The sequence below is a fragment of the Euwallacea similis genome, chromosome 24, assembly GCF_039881205.1.
Source record: "Euwallacea similis isolate ESF13 chromosome 24, ESF131.1, whole genome shotgun sequence".
NCBI classification, from domain to species: domain Eukaryota; kingdom Metazoa; phylum Arthropoda; class Insecta; order Coleoptera; family Curculionidae; genus Euwallacea; species Euwallacea similis.
In genome coordinates, this window is record NC_089632.1 from 2,761,522 (window position 1) to 2,775,550 (window position 14,029).

Sequence of the window (14,029 nt, forward strand, 5' to 3'; positions counted from 1 at the left end):
ATCGTTGTACTCCAATCCAGAAACGTATCAATTTGATGGCAACGAAGCCGGTTCAGTTGCAAACAGAATTCGGTATGATGCACTTTAACCGCAAACTGATACATTCGCAGTGTCCAGAGAAATAGCTGTTTGTGCAAATTTAGGCGCTTAACCTAATAGCAGAACGAACTGATTGGCTCGCCGTTATTTAGACAAATTGTCGTTTTTATAAGTTAACTAACTGACTGTCCGATACTAAACTCGAAAATTTTTGTTTGAAAAATTGAAATTTTGTAGACAAAATGCCCTATCAAAATTCAGAAATATATTCCGGTAAAGCTCGTCTTTATTGCACAAAACGATAATAGGCTATTGTGGCCCTCATAGACGGCACTTTCGTAGACACCTGTTGCGCCCCACGGCAGACATCCATCATTTCCAGAACGAGAGAGGAGATTATTCGGATTCCGAGAGGCGTTGCTAATCTGAATAAATAACGTCGGCTGATGTAACATTATCCAGTAGTTTCAGGATAATCTGGATACGCCGGAAAATATCTCAGGTAATTAAGGTGTAACAACAGAAGTCAGTTTTCAGCCGCAAGTATTAAGACTAATGCTGAAAATTCCCTCTGATGTGAATACGAATTTTATTTCGCTGGTGGCAATGATTTGAACTACTTCTATTGAAATGAAGGCCAAATCGAAATACCATGTATTACAAAATTGGTACAATAGAATCTATATGGAATTGGGTTTAATACATGACCTAGTTTTATCCATCAACTATACGAATAAATATATACTATAACATTTCTGGGAATAATAGCTTTAAAGGCGATTGTGACGTAATCAACTGAAATGTGGCATTACACCTCAGCATACAGCCTAGTATTGACGTCTTACCAGCAACTTTACTGCCACTGAACCATGTTAGAGACGCAATTTAAATATTCTCTTACATCAAGTTCCATCGGCCATAGCTTGGCAATTCTTCTCTGCTTTAGTCACATATGAACATATCTACACGCATCTGCCGGATGTGGTTCTCGCAGCATGGCTTCCTTGGAAGAATGTGTCCTTGAGAGGTCAACCACTTGGCTGATGGTAGCGCGATGATGGGTTTGTTGCCATCGCCAATGTTACATAGTATACGTAATGGGTATGTTTTTGCTGCCTAGCGCGCTTATTACTTTTTCCCTAGCATTACCCGAATAACTTCCTTTTTATCGCATTACCACTTTTGGTCCTCCCGAAGGTAATGGTACTTAGCAGCTTTCTCAGAGCTTCAATCAAACAAAAGAAAACTATCATTACCGTTGTCAACAGAAGTTTAAATAATTACATCACTTGGGCATGTAATTGTTATTAACTGTTGATCTAGAACTATGATAAAATTACGCGAGCCCCCAACGAATGCCAAATGTGTCTTGCCAGTTAAGTGGCCATTGTTAGCGTGCTTGTTCCCATCATTGAAGACAATTAAAACGTCGTTTTAATTAGCATTTCATGAACAAGGAAAAAATCTCACAGCCTTAAACACACAATTCGTCTCTTTGTACATCAGTTCTCTGACTTTGAAGGACTAATCAGATACGCTCTGTATATTATAGCACTTTGGGAGTTATTGTACTTCGCTCTCTACATTACAGTAACGGACAAAACTTTAGATATTACTGTCTTATTAATATTTCCGTTGAACTAACATAGTTTTATATACAGGGTATCACAAATCAAGGGGCAACTATGGGGATCTTGGAAACCGTTAAAGATACTAGGAAGTTTAAATTATAGCAAAGTCGCGTATTTTTATGCTGAATAAAATGCCGTTTAAAAATCCGAAAAATTCCGGCTGGATCCCAAGATATACGAAAAAATCCGAAGCTCTGATATAATATTTCTAATTTGCTTCCTTCTGAAGTTGTTCCCGTAAATATCGAAAAGCGAATGAGAAATTATTAGGGCTTCTATTTCTGATGGAGAAGATGGCATAATCAGACTTTATTTCCGACGTTTCGTCATTTGACGACCATCATCAGCTATTTCGTTTTAATATGAACCTGAATATTTTATTGCGGTTTTCAAATTTGAAAAATGTTAATTCAAAAATAACACAAGGTTATCAATTTTATTTATATTAATAATAACATTTATTTCATTAAAAATTTAAAACATATTTTAATTAATAATATCTAAAATAATGAAAGAAAATTATAAAAGGTATTCGAATTGAAAGCCATTCGCCTCGATACATTTTGCGCTTAGTTTATCTAATCTTAATATGGCACGTTGGATAGATCGATGGGGAAGCGCTGTTATTTTTCTCATTAAATTCAGTCGTAATTCATTAATATTATTTGGAATTTCATGGTATAAACGGTTTTGAAATGTATCCCCACAGAAAGTAATCCGGAGGATTCAAGTCAGGACTTCTAGCAGGCCACCTCACAGTTCCCTGGTTTCCAATCCATTGATTTTGGAAAAATCCTATTCAAATAATTTGTTGCTTTTCGTCCATTATGTGGAGGAGCACCGTCATGTTGCCACCATAACCGTGATAAAATAATCAATGGTTGGTCTTAAAATTAATTCAGAATTTGACGTAATATTAGTTCTAAGTATTATATCTTTCGGATGTTAAAATGCCGTCATATATTATAGGACCAAGAATTCTATTACACCACGTACCGGCACAGACATTAAATGACACTCGCCCTTGTGGTCTAACTTCTACATTTTGTCACGGATTTTCAACCGACCAATGATACTCATTATATCTGCTAAACATTCCGTTTGTCGAGAATGAGCATTCATCGGTCCAATTTATATTCGACAAAAAGCTGTTATCTTTAGTAATTTTATTTTGAAACCAGTGACAAAAATCCAATCTTTTTATGTTGTCATTCTAATGTTATCACAATTTAAGTGCACAGCTTGTGCGGATTTTATATGATTTATATTTATTAGAACACAAAGTTCGCCGTATTCGTCTTCTAGAAATTTGCAATTCCCTTTCGAAATGCTTAAGGGCCTCTTGGGAGGCATTATTCACCTTTGAAAAAAATTTCAATCGACGAATAGATAACATGTTTACAACTTTGAAAATTTACCACATTTAAAATAAGTTCTTCTTCATATGAATCTCTTCAATGACTATAATTATTTATGGGTTTACTAAAACTTCTAAATTCCATCAAATTTTTATACAATTTAGAAAACAATCTTTGACAAGGTTGTTCTCGATTGGGATATTGATTCAAATATCGCTGACTTATAATTCTAGAATTTCTATTAGGAGAGTAATAAATTTGTAACATATCACGCTTTTTTAAATTTGAAAACTTTGAAAATACCATTTTCCATTGGTTGCAATGAAGTTTTAAAATGAAAAATTAGTGAAAATAGATAAATAATTCTTTTGACAAATCAGCCATTATAATTTAGCGTGTTTTGCTTCACAGCAGCCTAAGCCTTAATGATCTGTCATCTGCTTTCTAATATCTATAGAAATACCGTTAGAACGAAGCAAAATCGAAATATCAGAGCTTCGGTTTTTTGCATATATTTTTGGAACTAGTGGGAATTTTACGAATTTTTAAACGGTATTTTATTCAGCATAAAAATACGCAACTTTACTATAATTTAAACGTCCTCGTATCTTTAACGGTTACCGAGATCCCCATAGTGGCCCCTTGATTTGAGACACCCTGTACATATAATAATATATATAATCCAATAAAAAAGCACATTAATATACTGTATTATAAAAAAGGCACTAAATTATTCTATAAAAAGAGTTGGACAAAACTAAAGACAATCTGGATAAACTAACAATAAACAACAGTTATGATAAGACAAAATCAACTAAATTAATCATGCACAGCATACGCTTTATTCTTAATAAACTCTGCACACTTTCTGGGCATCGATTCAAGAAGAGTATTTATTTTGAATATATCCATATTTCTCCACAGGTTTTGAATGGATTGCTTTAAATCTTTCTTATTTGTAACATTTTGTTTCCTAATTTGCGCTTTTAATTAGTTCCATAAATTTTCAATTTGATTTAAGTCTGAGCTTTGTGCTGGCCAATCCAAAACAACGATGTTCGAATCATCGAGCTAACTCGTAACAATTGTTGCTTTATGTTTTGGATCGTTGTCATCCTGGAATATCCGATTAACTAGCAGATTGTTGTCACAAAATGGTTCTATTATATTTTTCAAAATGTTTAATTACACAACCTGTTCATTTTTCCTTTAATGAAATAAATTGGACCCATTTTGTAGCATGAAAAGCATCCCTATAGAAGAATAGAACCTCCGCCATGCATTATTGTGGGTAAAGTGTTATTGGGGTCATACCGTTTACCAATTGGACGCCTTATCCGTGCAATCTCATCAGATTCAAAAAGATTTATTTTGGCATCGACACTAAGTAAAACTTTTTTCCAAAATGATAGGTCGCAAAGTAAATATTTTTGGGCAAAAGCAAGCCGTGCTTTTAAATTTTTCAGATAAATCAATGGTGTTTCTGCTGGTCTTCTGCTTACAAGCCCTACCTCGTTACCTACCAAATTCGGTTGTGTCTCAGCAATAATTTTTATACATCTGTCTAAATGTTGGCTCGTTTTTCTCAACCTGGCCACATAACTTCTGTTAGTAATAATATTTTCTCTTGTCCTGTACCTCTTTAATACTTTGGATACCACGGATCGATACAAAGAAAACACTTTTAGCAATGTCTGTTTGTCTCGCTCCGTTCTGAAACGATTTAACAATTTTTAATTGCAAGTCTTCAGATAAATAAGTTCAGACAGGCATCTCTAACGCTAAGCACTACATTCGCACATGTATTTTATACAAAACAGGTTGAAACTACTAAAAATCGATACAAACTATAGTTTCTTTAGTTTTGTCCTCCCGCAAATCGCAAATCAGTTAAAAACAGTATCGATAAAGACAATAAATTTTTTTTATTGCGTACTTTAAACGAATATTTCTTAATTATAAATAAGACATGGTATATGTACATGAACGTTACACAGGGTCTAATTAAATTTATTTCTGAACATTTCAGAAGTTTCCTTAGTTTTGTCCATTAGTGTATATTATATCCGCAACCGCTAGGCAAACACAAGATTCAGATGCGTGTTTTGCACTTAAACATCGGACGATTCAAATGTAAATGTATATGGAAGCATCTTTTAACCAGAACTCCACTACTGCGACCCCCTCGCCGCACTTAATGAATTGGAACTGCATGTTTAATCAGCAATGAATAGTCTATCAAGGAGGGGTGTTCGACGCTAATAATGCGACTCTTGATGTCTCATCAAGAGTGGCATTAATTAGCTCAGCTTCAGGGGGATGCTTGATTGCTTCACCGTATATGGAATTTTGGATGAATTATGTGGGTTTATTTATTTAGAATGTAGGTGACGATTTGTCAAACAATGACTATATTATTCACGGAATGAAGAAAGTTCGATTTACTTATGTTTTAACCAAGATTCTTATTTAATCAACACAATACACAGGGTGTCTCAAAATGTTTTTACGGAGTATCATAGTTATTATTGAAGTTTGCAATCGCGTGCTCGATTTTTATGAAACGATAATTGGTTTTGTAAATACTGCCTTTTAAAGAATTTCTGCATTTTGGGACCCCTCTATATTTCTGTGCGATGCAAAATTTAAATTTTTTGACAAATGTATTTTTTTCTTTAAAGTTCGTGAGGAAACAATTCTAAATATTTAATTATAAATAGGATGCCCCATTTAAAAAATCATACTTACAGTTAATTGGAGCTAAACAAAATAGTGCAGAAAATAAGAACGATTTACGCCACTGGATTCTACGGCAGAAATCTTATGGCATAAATTAAATACAGGGGACGTCTCAGAATGCAGAGTTTTGTAAAACGTCTTGTATCTACCAAACTAAAAGGATTGATAACTTTTCTGTTACTGTCATAACAATCGAACCCAAGAAATACATGTATCAATTCCCAATGTCTGCACTTGCGAAAAAAGACCAACGCAATAGATAGCCGAACCCTCAAGATCCTCGATGCTGACGCTTCATCCCCTAGAGATAGTTCCGGGTCGTTACAGCCCTCTGGAAAGGGAAACTCGAGGTTTTTAGTGGGTGGACGTTCCGGCGAATGCCACATTATCCGGTGGCTGGAACACCAGATTAGGTGTGTTTAAAAGATTTCCTTAGAGACGAAGAAAAAACGATACATATCTGTAATAACTCAGATACCTCGTAAAAACATTGACTTTGGGACACCCCGTACCCCGATTAATAATCGAAACGATTTAACTGAAGATTACACAACCTACGCCACTGACTTGTATGTGATTTTGTGATATAGAATTTTTCCTACAAATCCTGAAATTTATAAGCCATTACGAAACGAATATAGCCGTATCATTCGGAGACCTGGGTGAGTGAAATGTAGCAAAAATAAAAAGAGTTTTTGCTTTGAAAGCTCTTAAGTTAAAAATTTAAACGTTCGTAATATACGTCTTACATGACAGCTTATGACGCGTTACCATTAGTGGAACCGTACGCAAACAGTCACGACCAACGTGTTTAATCGAAGTCTCCAATAATGTAAGTTAATGAAAAATCATGGCGTTAAAGCAAAACGAAATTTACAACCAAACTTTAAGATGGTACTCTCACTACTTTTTAGTTTTTGAACGATATTCCGAACCTGAGGGAAGAGTCTTCATGAAGCATCTACAGCGAAGCAATTTTAGATGAAGAAAGCATAAAGCATCCAACGCGAAAGACTCCCAGATTCAGGATATTGTTTTTGGGCAGTCAAAATGGAAGGAGTGGGACTGCTGTACTGCTCAAAGAGGAGATTGTGTAGTGGAAGCTGGGGGAGGGTTGTTTGAGGAACGAAAACGAAATTAGGCGCCTATAAAATCCCAGTGCATCCCCCTCCCCCCCTTCAGCACTAAGATTTTATTCCATTTAACATCTGTTAATCTATTAAATTACATAGACTCTTAACCATTAGCTCGACCAACTTATTCTCCATTATCCAAAGTCCTATACACCTCGATGGCAGACTGAGTGCGGAGTTAATATAAATCAACTTGGATTTATCGCCGCATTAAGTGTGAATTTATCCTCTCATTTAGCGACAGGGCGTGAGCTCAAGACAAATAAACCCGAATTAAGGTGTAAAGGAATAAGAAACGGTGTTTTTATTGAAAACAAAAGACATATGGCGGAAAATGTGTCTTAAGGGCTCGAACCGAAACTACTATATTATTGGGAGTCGGTAAATTGAAATCAAGCCGATATATTGAAGTACGCTGGGGATTGTGAGCGGAAAAATGGAACTAGCTATTATTACCAAGAAAATTGAAACTGGGAAATGTCTAGTTTTGAATTTGTTTTGTGGGAAAATGATTGAACCTGAAATAAGCTAATATATCAGTTTGGAGAATCCAGGTTCATGCGTGATGTGAGGTCAATAATAGATCTGTAATAGAGTCCTGTATCGTGCATGGGGTTAATTTACTGAAACACTCCCTTATCGTTGAATTATAATAAATTCCGTCCAGGATAGGTCGATTAGCTGCGAAACGAAAGAACGCGAAAATAACATAATGGCCGACATGAAATCTATTGTTGGATGAAATTACGTTGGACATGGCGAAAGAAGTGCGGTTTTCAGCTGAATCATCATCAAATGTAATGCAGATTAGAGTCTACTGGACAGGTGACAAATTAGCGATTACACATCAGCAATATTTTAATGCATTTTTACAGGGAAATTCAAAGTAAAAATAAATGCATGCAACCACCGTAATTTCGAGACATAAACGAGGGTACCTGCCCCAAATTCTGTCACCGTGCAATGATAGAAAATTTGAATGAACGCTCTTTACCCATGAATATGGAGAAATTGAAATCTGAACGCTTTTTATTTTACGCCTGTAGGTCAAAGTTGATTATACCACTTGTGTCGTCATATCTGCATAGAATTAATGATGGTTGTGGAAGCTGAGCATTTCTGTTCTTGTGATAGCCCCCTCACAACTACATCTATCAAGTACGCCATAAGTTGCTCCCTACTTTATAATGCTAATTCTCCAAATCTTTCTCTCATGTCATTTATAACAATTTCACCTCTGTCAGATAGATAAATAGAGAAAGGAAAAGCAAAAGCCCATTTCCTCAGCCATTAATATACGACGTGCGCTATGCAAATTACATAAGGGCACCTTGCACGAGGGCTCGAACGACGGCCCTGATTATTCCTAAAGTTTTCTATAACCCCACTGATTTACGCGATATTTTTACTATTCAGAGATGGCAATAAAGATAACTCGAATGCATTATAAATGCATATGAGTAGTTCCGACGGCAGTATAATTATTTTAGTTGGAGAAAGAGCTGCCTTATTTATGCAAATGCGAGGCAAAGTTGTTCAGTCCGAAGCTGAAAAGCATTTCGGAATTTTCATAGAAAATGCATTTTTTGTGTCCAGTAAGAGAAATAATACAGGAGCTTATGTTAAGATTAGGTCAAGAACTACTGAGGTCACTGCAATAATTCATATAAGAGGATATTAACATGTTATTCATTCTTGCATATGCCGTTAACGGTGGTTTTGTACTTAACTGAGCATAAAATTTTATTAACGAACCGCAGGAAGTTTTAACATTTTTAATTACAGAGCCCGCTGGACCCAGCATTGTTTTCTGTATAATGTTGCACTCGTGCACGCGAGATAATGCACGGTTAATTACGTTTTACGAAACCATTCTTAATCTATCGAAACGAATAAAACTTAAAAAAATCCATCAAAATTAGTTTCTTGTGTTAAACAGAACTAATTCATTTGCTAGAAGATAATTAAATGGATAATTTTTTATGACTAATTTCCAAAACGAGTGTCTAGAGAGTAAATCTACAAAGAGAACTATGGTGATCATAAACCGTGCATTGACTGAATTCAGAAAACGAACAATGATCTATGATGGTAATATAGCTCTATTAACCCCGGTAACGCGCGGTAACCTTGCCCCGTGTGTTAACCCGAGTTAGCGGATGTTGAAACAATTTTATAACTCTGGTTAAAGCGCAGAGTTTGCTTTTATGTTATTTCTATTTACTTTGTTTCGTTATTCTTATAAACTTCTTGTTCCTCATAATTGTTTTCTATCACGTACATTATTATTTGATACCAATAAACTTTAGCTATAGTTAGAAAGTTTGTTGCTTTTTTTTGTATGAAACAGTGTGTCTGAGACTGCAGATTTAGGGCGCTTCGAATATAAATATCAAGTCGATGGTCGATTTGGCAGGCCATTCGGTAAATGCCGAATCACAGTTAATACCTTGGGAATGCATAATTTTTTGGTAGCCAAGTGTTGACCTCCATTCCTGGCAAGTTAACATTTAGATCAACATGATCGCAGGATCAGGAAGTGAAAAAACGTAAACACGACTAAACCAATTTGCTATTGTTCTACAATCCGAATTCGAATTTATTTTATTAAATGTGGACAATTGGTGAATTGACACCGGTTCTTTTTTCTTTCTCAAAGTAAAAGAAAATTTTTAACTTTCAGAGTCAATTTTTCTTCTTAGGTTAACCCGAAAATGTAACACTCTAACATACAACACTTGATTTCTACGAGTAGATAAGTGAAAAAGTGACACATTTCGACAATGTTTGAGCCATTTCATATGTGTCAATGAGAACATTCATGTTACAATTTCTCTGATAACGCATGATTGAATGAAAAGGACTCTCGAACCAAAAAGGCCCATGTACGTTCAATAACATTGCATTTTTTCACACTCTGCTATATGTATTCAGTCAGTTTTTGCTAAAAACTGATGTCTAAACTCGATTACGTTTCTACTGAAAACACTGGATAAAAATCAGGCCCATTCAACCTTAATTTGGACCTTCCGGATGCACAACTCGATTAGCTTTATACGGATAATTAAATAATGATGATAAGCGTGACGCGGTTTTCCCTTTCGGAATATGCGCATTTTTAAAGGCGCCCAATTACGCTTGAGGGGGGTGAAAAAGGGGTTTGTGAATGAATTATGTATATATAGAGAATTTACTTCGATGAACACAATGGGTGGGAAGTGGGCAATTTATCTGTCTCCGGAGCTACTGAAACATATCAAAATACGTAATTTGCATTCCTAAGGGGTCGTTATTAGCTAGTAATCAATGAACCTCATAAGGTTTCCATTAGAAAGAGTCTGGTAATTACAAAATAAATTTGGATTAATTTATGATCTCCATCGACATTATTAACAAGTTCCGTTAATGTATACAAAATCATTCGTTAATAACACCCTTTAATGTATGATATGGAAGTCGACCATAATTTTGTTATTTATCGAAATTTGACATTGGACGATTTAAATTACCGATGAAGGCACAAAGGTGGCGTAAATAGTGAATGCGCAAATGTGAAATAATTTCCGAAATTGTAATGTTTATACCAATTAATTTGAGCGATTGATACGTCAAATAACCATTTGTTCTGTTTCATTCACTGAGCTCTGCCTTGAAAGGGCCAACATTAAACTAAGTTTTACGACACGTATTTAAACGTAAAAGCTGCGAACCATTAGACGCGGGGTAACTAAATACAGTACGGAGGGTTTTGTGCCTCGGATCGCTTTCTATTTATGAGAGATTCAAAGGCTGCAAGACGCGGCATTAAATCGTATCTTAAAACTGAGACTAAAGGAAAATAAATTGATCGTGGACCCTGACGGGTCTTGACAACTCAGACACATTCTTGGCCACGGGCCAGTTAACTAATAAACTGCAGTAGAGGGCTTTTGACCCTTTTCCCTAATTTTAGTCCTGTTGCTTCGTAATATACTGTAACACCCGTAGATTTTAGCCTAAAAAAGATGAAAGGTTAGTTGGGAATTCAAACCATTTGAGGGACAAAGGACCACTTCATTTATACCTGCTAATTTTTGTTAATTATAGGCCACGAACTCACCTGTTTAGTTTGACGAGATAATTCTACATTTAGGTGAACTGAATAGTTTGACGACAGTGTAATGTGATACATCTAACACGTTGCGTCGATTTGATAATTTGATCAGGGGACAGTTGATTATCGCCCAATTGCCACGGATAATATTCCGATAATTGCTATTGTCAGACAAACCATCTGACTGAGCGCGTCCTCCAGTCGATTTTACTAATAAAATTGTTAGAAACAGTTAATATAGTGCACATAAGAAAAGACATGTGTCAAGATTAATGCGGCACTAAATTTGTCTTACAGTAATCAAAAATTCTATCACAATTTCATTTGTCTATCACATTCAAAAATTCTATTTCGTCCAAGAAATTCCATACAGGCCAACATGACAAAACGTGCTGGAATATTAACTTTTGGATATTTGTAGTTTTCGAATCTACGAGTCTAGAGCCGTGATTTTTAGTTACCCAGGGTGGCCCATCGAAAACTTTCCACGAAAGTTTTCTGTCTTATAGTGTAGAAATCACAAAAACACGTCGGACAACTCGACTTTAATTCCAAGGGGGTCATATTTCTTTGGTATAATCTTTCTCCCAGGTTCAACCTCTAAGCGGAAATGATTTTCATCCTGAAAATTTTAAATGAAAAAGGATATCATGTTATATGGCATTCAATTGCCTCTTCAGTGCCACCTTATTTTTTAATTTTGGATGATCAGTGCTTGAGAAATTCCAAATTAAAAATGATGTTATCGATTTCACCTACCAATTATTTTAATTTATTAAATGGTGAAAATTAGCACCACCGACCTCCATAGAGTAGTAAAAATATGATTACCCTTTAATGTGATGTATAACACGATACCTATTTCCATTTAAGATTTTTAAGGTGAAAGTGATACCGCTTAGAGGTGAAATCTGGACAAATGATTATACCAAAGAAATATGATGCCCTTAAAATCAAAATTGACGGGTCCGAGCGTTTTCGCGTTTCTACATCATAAACAGAAAATTTCGGTGAAATTTTCGGTGGATCACCCTGTATAATGAGCCCTCAACTTGCTCGAAAACCAACAGCGACACATACGGAGATCTGTTGAAAAACATGCAACAAGTATAAATGGCATTTTGATCGACAAATTTACTTGATCGTCGATTAAACTCAAGACTGCTATTTTGAAAATGTCTTTGAATTTATCATCGCAAACTCTAAAATAATTAACAAATCGATAGAGGTAGGTATAAAACGTCTATAGGAAAATTGGCTTTTCTGTAGGGTAGATTTTAGAACTGCCGTTAAATAAAATAGTAGCAAACAGAATGTCTTTGTTTTGAAATGTGAGAACCGGACAAATAGCAACGAACTATTATAAACATTCCTATTATGCGGCATTAACTAACCGACCATTAGAAACTGGTTTCTTCAGCACGAAGCGGCAGTTCTCGAAATTGCATCGGCTTATATTATAACGAGTGTCGCTCCTTTCGAACGGAAGCTATTAACTTTTTTTGTTTGTGTTTTTGGTTGGCTTTGTAACCTTTTTTTGGTATTTCACTTTCTTGTCGACTTGCTGACCAAAGTCAAAACAGAGTTTGAATTTTTCCTCCCGTCCCCCGGGGAATAATCGATCTTAAACTGAAGATGTAACTAAAAATTGACATGTATTTTGCTCAATTACCGATCATAATTTCGGTTGGACCTGGGATGAGAGATAACGCGGAGGTTCATTCGAAAGAGAAATGTTGGGGTTTCTCGAGATGTTCGTGTAAACTTGATAGAATGGTGGTGGGGAAGGAAGAGAAGGTGGTGGAGGAGAGGGAGGGGGGAGAGGGTGGGAGCAGTGGCGTAGGAAAGTCGAACATGTAAAATTGGCACGGTTTGCCTCCGAGACACGTTGCAATTATCCATTATTCGCGTCGAAACTCACAGGAGGATCGAAGGACCTCGGGGGCTTACAGAAACCTATTGCAAGGCATTGAAATCGATCAAACAGGGAAACTGAGAGAAGTTCCCAGAGCTTATGAAATTCTTGTGCTCGCACGTCTCGCTTCTAGTCGGAAACGATCCCTTCTGGAAAATTTTCAAGTTCGGGTATTCTTGAATGTGGAGAAAACATAAGAAACAGCATTTATTTGTGAAATGTGACGTTTTAAGCATGGGAACAAAATACGTCGTTTTGAAAAAAGTTTAACTCTATTTCATTGTATTTGTAATATATAGAGTATTCTATTTAAGAAACGCACTTTAAGCAGGTAAGTCCAAGTTAGTCAATTTTAAGCCACCCTGTACGACGTGGAACCATTTTTTCTAATAACCATGAACATAAACATAATTATGTACATATGTAAATACGATAGACAAATATCGAATTTTGTTTGACGTAAACGTCAGGACTGACATAATGGATGCGTCATTAGAGAGATAGCTTGCATGATTTCCGGTTGCAACATGTGTTTGAAATGTTCGTTACATCAACAGTAAGTGTTAAATGTATACTTTGTAGAAAACGTTGCTATTCAGATTTTTTTAAGTGTGGCGATTCGACATTACAAATCTTGAGATCTACACAGAAATGTACAAACTGTTTATGAAAAAAGTATCTTAATATCCATTGGAATTTTATTAATATGCTTGTTTATATGGGAGAACTCGGTTTTTGACTAGTTTTAGTTTTAACTAACGGCATTGGTTTGAGAAAAAGTAAATACTTATCTGTCCGTGACAGACGTCTCGAGCATGTGCAATACTTAGAGTGCTAATAAAACGGAAATGGTGAAATTCACTTGAAATTTCGTTTGAAATCCGATGGATAACCTCACCTTTGAGTCAGCAAAATATGAATATGTGGGGTGGTAATATGGACAAATTTGAACATTTGGGTTGGAAAAATCATAACGCGTCAACCAACGCTGGGTGCATGCATACTAAATTTGGGAGGGTTACTGTCAAATCAAACTTATCTCAAGTCGAAAACCGGTTCTTCTGATAGAAATATTACAGATGCATGTACTGGTATAGAGTACAGTGGTGTCTTCTCAATAG

At 35.7% G+C, this 14,029-nt stretch overlaps 1 protein-coding gene and 1 pseudogene across 5 annotated transcripts in view; both read right to left on the bottom strand.

The window, feature by feature from the left end:
• sdk (sidekick cell adhesion molecule) overlaps positions 1-14,029 on the bottom strand; it is a 94,786-nt gene that overhangs the window by 60,047 nt on the left and 20,710 nt on the right. The gene's annotated exons all lie outside the window — the stretch shown is intronic.
• LOC136416634 (uncharacterized) lies at positions 2,593-3,334 on the bottom strand (annotated as a pseudogene).